The sequence below is a fragment of the Neolamprologus multifasciatus genome, chromosome 9, assembly GCF_963576455.1.
Source record: "Neolamprologus multifasciatus chromosome 9, fNeoMul1.2, whole genome shotgun sequence".
Classification (NCBI taxonomy): domain Eukaryota; kingdom Metazoa; phylum Chordata; class Actinopteri; order Cichliformes; family Cichlidae; genus Neolamprologus; species Neolamprologus multifasciatus.
The window spans coordinates 14,262,142-14,270,363 of NC_140447.1; the positions used below are offsets into that span (position 1 = coordinate 14,262,142).

The 8,222-nt window shown below is 39.5% G+C and overlaps 1 long non-coding RNA gene across 2 annotated transcripts in view; it reads left to right on the forward strand.

Moving 5' to 3' along the window:
• LOC146511252 (uncharacterized) overlaps positions 1 to 7,657 on the forward strand; it is a 161,325-nt gene extending 153,668 nt beyond the window's left edge. For both annotated transcript variants that reach the window (XR_014876016.1, XR_014876018.1), the window contains one exon: positions 142 to 7,657. This is a non-coding gene — a long non-coding RNA (uncharacterized LOC146511252). The remainder of the gene's footprint in view (positions 1 to 141) is intronic.
• Positions 7,658 to 8,222: the final 565 nt, after the last annotated feature.

The following is an 8,222-nucleotide window of genomic DNA, read 5'->3' on the forward strand; positions in this document are numbered from 1 at the left end:
ACAACAACAACAACTCCCTTTTCTTATATAAATCAGCGTGACTTCTGACTGTGAGAGTCAAAGGACTGGTACAGTAGATAATGTATTGGACAATCAACATCACAGATCTCTGCCTTTCTGTCCCTTCTTCTTTCTTCCCAGCCATCAGCTGCATCATCCACCTTTCATCAGGCCACACCATTGATCCTCCACCCGGCAGGGGGTTCTTTCAGTATGCAGCCTAATGTTCTCATTATGTGTCCTGCATGGTCCCTTTGCTGATGACTGGCTGATTACCATCTCATTAAGAGACATGGCCAGGCAGGGGAGAGAAAGACCTGTCACAGTTTAAGGAGCTCATCAGAGCACAGAAATAATACATGCTGAAGACTTGCTTCATGTCTAATGATACCTGAAGGAATATGATTTCTTTATTGGAGAAAATAGGAAGGAAGAACATTCGCTGTGTAATATAAGCTGGATATGTAGCCTTTTTGTAAATATGGTTTAAGATTGCTGGTTTAGGAACTGAATAATTTTTATGGCAATTTTGCCATTTTTAATAATTTTCTGTTTTATGTATTCACCCCAAAGATGATAATTTATCTCCCACATAACTATTTTATACCAGGAAGTTGCTGTACTGTTTAATACCAGCTTCTAAACAGTTTTATTAGGCTTTATACTCCAATCAGCCACAACACAACCTCTCCTAATACTGTAAAGGCGGAATAGGAAATCCTGCCATGACACAGAATGCTCAGGAATAGTTCAAGGAACACAACAAAAAGGACCGAGGCATTGCCTTATCCTTTATACTCCGCAGATCCCAATCAGGCATTCATAAGTCTGATTCACTGAAGCTGCACCTCACAACCTCTCCAACCCACAAGGACCCAAAGGAATCGCTACCGCTATTCCGATCCCTGATACCACAGGTCAACCTCAAAGGTCGTGTGTGCATGCCCCAACAAGTCAGTGATGTTTTGGCTGCATGAGGGGAACCTACACAACATCAAGTTTTAATGTTATAATGGCTAATTGGTGTATATGAAGTGAAGTGCACACAATGTCTACAAGTCAGGTAGACAAGAACAGCCTTAAACATTCAGATTAACGTAGAAGTTGAAGTCTGAGGTGTACACTGTGAAATATCTAAAGCTTTTTACTACAGAACAAAATTCAGCAACAACTGCATCTCTAATAATCAATGACAGTGCACAATTGCACTCAGAAATAGCATTTTTGTTAACATTATCAGTTACAACTCTGGTTTTATTGGGAAATGTGCTAGTTAATGACGTCCTCATTCGGTTAGCCTCCTTTTTGAGGTAGATTTTCTTCGACAGTTTGCGTGTGCGTCTGTATCTTTATTCCAGCATCCATGTGTGCTGGGGAGGCTGGGATGGGGGGTGACTGAAAATCCCAAGGTAATCTGAGGCACAAAGGCAATGTCATTATAGACATGGGAGGACATTATTCTAAAATGGCAAGTGATGCAGTGCTGAGACAGTAGATAAGGTGAGGAGAAAATGTGAAGGAAAGAGGAGAGGAGAGAGTGAACGCTTAAATTTGTCAGATAAAAACAGGCCAGGCTGGAGGATGTCACGATACAGGGTGTTGTTTTTTTCCCCCTCCCCTTCTTTTTCTTTCTTCCATGCCACCTTCTCCCTCTCTCTCCCTGACTATACCCTCCTCTCTCCTTTTTTTCTGAGGTTTATCTGACATACAATGAATGCAGCAATTTTATCTGAATAGACAAAGCAGCGGTGACATGCAGCCTCACTCTGACGATTGACCTTGAAGGAGACGAAAGAAGGGAAATTTAAAAAAAAGGGAGAAAGGAAGAAAGAAAGAGGGGAATGGCCATGGTTGTTACTGCCTCTGTCTGTCTTTTGCAACTCTCTGGGCTATTTTAATATCTCCCTAATGCTGTGTTTGTGGAGCCGTTTTCTAAACCTTGTTGTCTTGTAATTCTTCTTGTCATTTAACCTGATAGAGCTCTGCTTCTAGTGTGGTTTTGAATGAGTCCTGGACAAGATAAGGTTAAAAATAGAACAGTAAATTGTAAACACAATAATGGAGAACTTAATCTTAAATCAGTAAAATAAACTAATGAGATAACTGAGAGAGTCTGGGTCTGTTTTGTTACTTGGCGTCCTGTTTTTGTTATTGCTGCACGAGCTCCCGGGACCGGGCGTATGGACGATGTGTATGTGCAAAGGCCTGTTCTCACACATTAGCTGATATTTATAAAGAGGTGAGAATGTGCGCACACCCACTCATACTTCAGATCACGTGTGGATGATTTTATTTTTTGCTTTGAGCAGGACAACTCTGATACGGAGAGGTGGAGATGAAAAATAAGGTGATAGAATTTAACTAAAAAAAAACCCCACACAATTTCACAGGGCTTGCATTTCTTATTACGATTTCTTCCCCTGTTCACAGCGATACACAAAAACTAATATTAAAATGTACAACTTAACATTCATAATCTGTCTAGTAAACAATTGTTTATGCACTAAATTGCATTAGCCTTCATATTTGCTTTTATTTAGGTATGTATGTTTTGGGGTTTTTTTTGGAGGGTTCACTGTGAATGCTATAAGCAGTTGCAGCCATGCATAACAGCCCTGGCTGCTGCTCAGGCATACTTGGAGGATCTTGCTGATGTGTCAGTAGTCCCATTGCTTCTTTTTTTTCTTTTACAATTTTATCCGGCCCTTGATATCACAGCTGCAGCAGAGTACAATGCCGCATATTACAAAAACAGTCCTGCAAATGTGAATGAAAGGGCTTCGTTCCAAACGAAACCGGAGAAACCTCAACAAGCTAAAATGTAACAATGATGCAAAACTATATATGTTGCACTGAGAAGTCAAGACTTACTTTTACAGACTTAAGGGAAGAAGAAGCTGTCTTGTTCATACCATTATTGCTTGCACTACACCTACGCGTTCAATCAACAGCTGGATTCAACAAGTTCTCGCATGTTCTCCTGAGTCTTAAAAGTCATCTTGCAAAATTTAAGATGTCACAGTCTGATCTTGAGGTAGGCAAACAAGGTTGTTAGAATGGCAGGCATAATAATAATTTACAGAATTTAATGTCAAAATAAAACCAAGAACCCAAGGTAATGAAATCTGCCTCCCACTTTTTATTTATTTTTTTGGATCTAGTCTTGAAATAGGTTACTTCGCTGGCAGACTCATCTGGATCCATGTGATAATGTTATTGATTTATCTTTTAGTGAAATAAAAGCTGAAATAGTAAGGGAACACCAGCAGATTTAATAGAGTTTCATTTTGTCTAATGCGGTCCTCGGTCCTTGTGCTGCCGATAGGACTCTGTGACTGTGTAGCTGGGAACATTTCTTTCCACTAGCATTTCTCATAGTTACAGTAAAAGTATCTGCTGCCAATATGTACTCATTAATTAGTCAGTTAGTGGCTCTGTGGCTCACCGCCATTACACATTATCACACGCAGACCGCAGTACAATTGATAAACAGCGCACTTAATACCACAGAAAATATTAGCAAGCAGGCTGTTTCTTTCTTTGTTCTTGGTTGTGATTACAAGTTATTCACTTTACTTTCTCCGTTATTAATAATGTTTGTAAGAACAAAACAAAACTCAAACAATGCATGCAGCATCAACCTTTCCAACATCTACGGACTTCTAACCCAGGGTAGCAGCTGCCTGATGTCACCTGGAGTGCGCGTGTTGAGCTTAACACACTTTGGCACACCTAAATTTTGTAGTCAAGGGCTGCACATTGAAGTGGAACAGGGTTATATGTGGCCCACAGCTGGCGTCTTCACTTGTGATGGGATATTACCTGCAGCACAAACCCGGAGTTCTGACCAAGTCAATTAGCAGATGTGTTCTGACATCGTAGCATAAACATCAGGTTTCGCCACACTGAGAACATGGCACGGGCAGATTTGTTGGAAATTTCTAGAACTGCGTGTTAGTAATTTTAAATGTCAGCAACTCCCTGTGTCAGTGATCGCAAATGGAAGCAGGAAAGGAGTCTTTTCACTAATTGGCCCACATTGGATCACAGTGGTGAACATAAAGCAGGGCAACACGGAGTACTGGAGGAAACGTATGTGATGAAAGAAAAAAAAAAGGAATTTACATGCAAAGAAATTAATATACACACTTTTGTTATTTTAGCCATTCTGTCTGTAAACACGAAAGCTCACAAAATTTTGAATGAATTCTGATCAAATTTTGCCAAGGTCAAGGTCAACTTAATGATTTATTGGTCGGGAACTGAAAAAAGTCTTACAACGTAGAACTTACAAGTGTGCTGAGTATTATCAACATATAGACCTGAACTCTATTTATTTTTTTCTTTAACAAACAAACAATATTTATTAATAAACAGTTAAATAAAATGAATCTTACACATGTACTATAGCCACATAAAAACAAGAATAAATAAGAAATAATTACACTCAAACTTAAATAAACTGGGTTTCAGTGGGGCAAATACTAAAAGCCGTCACTTTGCGCTTGTTTTTACTGCACTGCAAACTTCTTAAAGTCCTTAATGTTACTTAATTCATTTGTATTTTTTAAAATTTGATCAGTTTCCTCAGAAACTCAGATAAAGCCCAAGGATTCAAGGAGATAGAGTCATTGTGCATTTAAAGACAGAAGACCAGATGACCCAATTCCAACTGAAAAAAGTAAACAGTCATTGGATGAAACTTATTTTATTGTCAGGAACTAAAAGTACAAAAAGGTTATTGTTTTGGACCATTTTTCCTTGTTTGTCCTGTTATTATTGCTATATGCGCTTTGAGTTTACAGGCTGTACTTGAGCTTTGGAAATGATAGATGTGTTAATTTAGGCACTGCCTTTACAAACCTGATTTGAGTTAGCAGCTTATGTTGCCATGTTCTCCACTAATAACACACGCTGGCACACAAGACCCGAGTCTCACTGTGACACTGTCACCTTTCGAACAGAGAGGAGAAAATATCATTTTTTCTGCAACCTTTATGGAGCTTTTACTACTCCGAGGAGCAAAGTCAGTATGCAAGTATGCAACGGATGCAAACACATATCTTTCTTAGTCCAAAAGTAAACCTTTTCAATATATCCTTTTTCCTGGCTCTTAGGTAAGAGCAAATAGGTTGTTGTATTAACAGATTGCATTGAGAAAGGTTCTTTTGCATATTTTTTAGACCGTTTACTTATTAAACATCTAAAAATTTTGCTCATATTTTGCTACTAAATGTCCTTTTCTATTGGACGTTTAAAAAATAAATACTGTATATAACTACATTTTTTTTCACAACATGTTTGACATCTGCATTTATAGTTTGAGTATGTATCATATTAGCTGATATCTAGAAGTGACCCTTGGTTTAGACAAACAACATCCTGTGACATTAATTGACCAGTCACTAGGCCTCCGTTACAGCAGGTGTGTAACTCGATCCAGACAGTGATCTTTTAATCTGTTAATGTGAAGGGACGAATAATCCCACATCTGGAAGTTTTACTACTCCGTAATTACAGATCTGTTATGAGCAGCCCCCTGAGCCTCGGAGAAAAAGAATGACCTGCATTCAGCTCCCCACCAAGACAGACACGATAACATTTAGAGGGGATGAAATTTGTGTTAATTTCAGACGACTTGCCTTTTCCAAACCAATTTGTGTTTCGCTCTGTTTGTTGACATTGCTTCTAATGTGACGACTGTGACATGTATTTCCACAACAGATGGATTAATGTTTTTCTTTTTCTCCGTCTATTTTTTTTCTCTCTTTTTTCTCCCCCCCCCCCCCCCCCCCCTTTTTTTTTTTTTCCTCTGTCTCTCCCTCGCTCTGTTTCTCTTGCTTGCAGGATTTCATCTAGACAGGTGCTTCCTGTCCGGACTTTGACATAAAATTAAACACAAGTCCAGATGTGAAGTGTGTGTGTCTGCAAGTGTGTGCATGCGTGCACGTGTCTAAGACAGACAGACAGACAGAGGGAGGCCATGTTTCTGGTGCCCGGCCTGGTCATTTCGCTGCAGTTGAAAGAACAAAGAATGAAAAGAAATAAAACAAGGCAGACAGAAGAAGAGGCAGGGCAATAAAGAGAGTAGCCGTGGAGGAAAATTAGTGACAAATGCAGTGAAGAAGTTAACTTTCCACGAACCGATCGCTCGATAAACACACGATAAACGGCCTGCTTTTTGTGTTTTTGCTCCTTAAATTGTTTTAAATTTGACACCCAAAGTTATTTCAGTTGCAAATGTGAATGCTGACATTTAGAATTAAGGAGTTTAAATAGATGTGGCACCGCGTCACTTGTGTCCACTTCCCATGCACATAAAGCCGATTCCTTTTCCTTAATCTCAGTTTCAAGCTGATTCCAGGTTAATGGCATCACAATGCGGCTTTGAAACACTGATTAAATACAGTTGTCTAAAAGATCTGCTTTTCTTTTCTTCTTTTGCTTTTTGCTTTTCTTGTCCTTGTCCTGAATGGAGAGACCGGAGAAGAGGAAAAGAGGGAGAGAAATGGAAAGGTCATGAGTGATGGATGCTTTGTGTGTGTCTGTCATTCCCAATTACTGAACTTTGCCTTTTAAAGCGTCGCTCAGATGCATTTCTCATTTCTGCCTTTCTGACTGATGAAGAGCAGACTCTGACTGGGGGCCACTGTGTGTTTAAAAAAAAACTGCCTCACTAGTCATTCAGTATTTACTTCAGATACAATACACCGCAGCGGCCGCTCCTGCTCTGCAGCGTTCCTCCAAAGCAACTTTTTCTTCATTTGTATTCATTCTCCTGTTCCGTTTTCAAATGTATAGTTTCCCTGTGCTCAGGTCTGTTATGGCGCAATGCAAAGAAAAATTAGATTACATATTTTGTTTTTAAAAAGAGAGAGAAGAAATGTTCAAAGCTGCAAAAATACATCACAGGGAAAAGAGTCTTTAGAGGGAGGTTGCACTTTGATACTGAGCAGAGCAGATGAATAGAATACCCACACTCGGTGCACCCAGCCAGTCTCTTTTAAAGCTTATCGCAGTTATTAATCCCTGAGACAAAATGCTTCCGAACAACCACGAACTTTGGAACGCTCAGAAAAATTACACTTTAGGGTTTTACTTGAAGGAGTACACAGTTTTGAATAACCTTTTACAAACAGCCAGAAAAAACAAAATCACCAACAGGACGCAGACTGTTAAACTTCGTTTCTATGCGATTTGCATTTATCCAAGATTTTTTCTCCCTTTTTTTTTTAAGAGTAGAAAAACATTCCGTATGCTCCCTGTTCCCATGGATTGGCTCCTCTGCTTTCTTTGTGGGCATTTTTCTTTTCAAAATATCTTCTTGATACAAATGTTTAAAAATGTTTCAACTGCCTATAGCCAGGAAAACACGGACTATACAGCCAGCCTTTTGTAGTCTTCTGTGTTATTTTTAACAGGAAAGAAAGAGGAGAGGGACAGGTGCTATGGCAGGCAGCTAGGTTAATCTCCTCTGTGCTCTGTCAGCCTCCTCGCAAAACTTTAAAAAGTGTCATGTTGGCTGGCTGTAATATCGTGACACTCTACAGACATAGGAAGAAGAGGTGGGAGAGAGGAAGGATGCGAGGAAACAGAGACTGAAGACAGAGGAGGAGGAATGAAGAAAGAAAAAACTGTTGAGCGAAAAATAATATATATATATATATATATATATATATATATATATATATATATATATATATATATATATATATATACCACACACAAAAACAACAGAATCCTCCAATACCTTCCTCCTTTGTGATTTTTTTTGTCCCCCACCTACAGACTATATTAAAATCATTCCCTGTTAATACATCTATTTTCTGCTCGTGAAAACCTCCCTATGTGTCACAATAAAGGTGGAGGTGGTTTGTGAGGTCGGCCTGAGGAGAGCTTTACGAGACAAGCTGCACTGATATATGGCTCGCGGAGACTCCATTAAAACCCTGGACCTGCGCCATTTGGGAAAATGGAGGTCACTCATTCTAGGGTCACGTGACATCTATAAAATCAAACTTTTTCTTACTATCTGGTCATATATCAACCCCCCCCCCCCCCCCCCAACACCCCCTTTTTTTTTGCCTTTTTTCCCCCACTAATGCTTGAATCTTAAACAATAGGTCCAGGGTTGAGGATGGTCGTTTTTCAAGAGGTAGAAGGGGAGGCTGCTGTGTGTGTGTGTGTGTGTGTGTGTGTGTGTGTGTGTGTGTGTGTGTGTG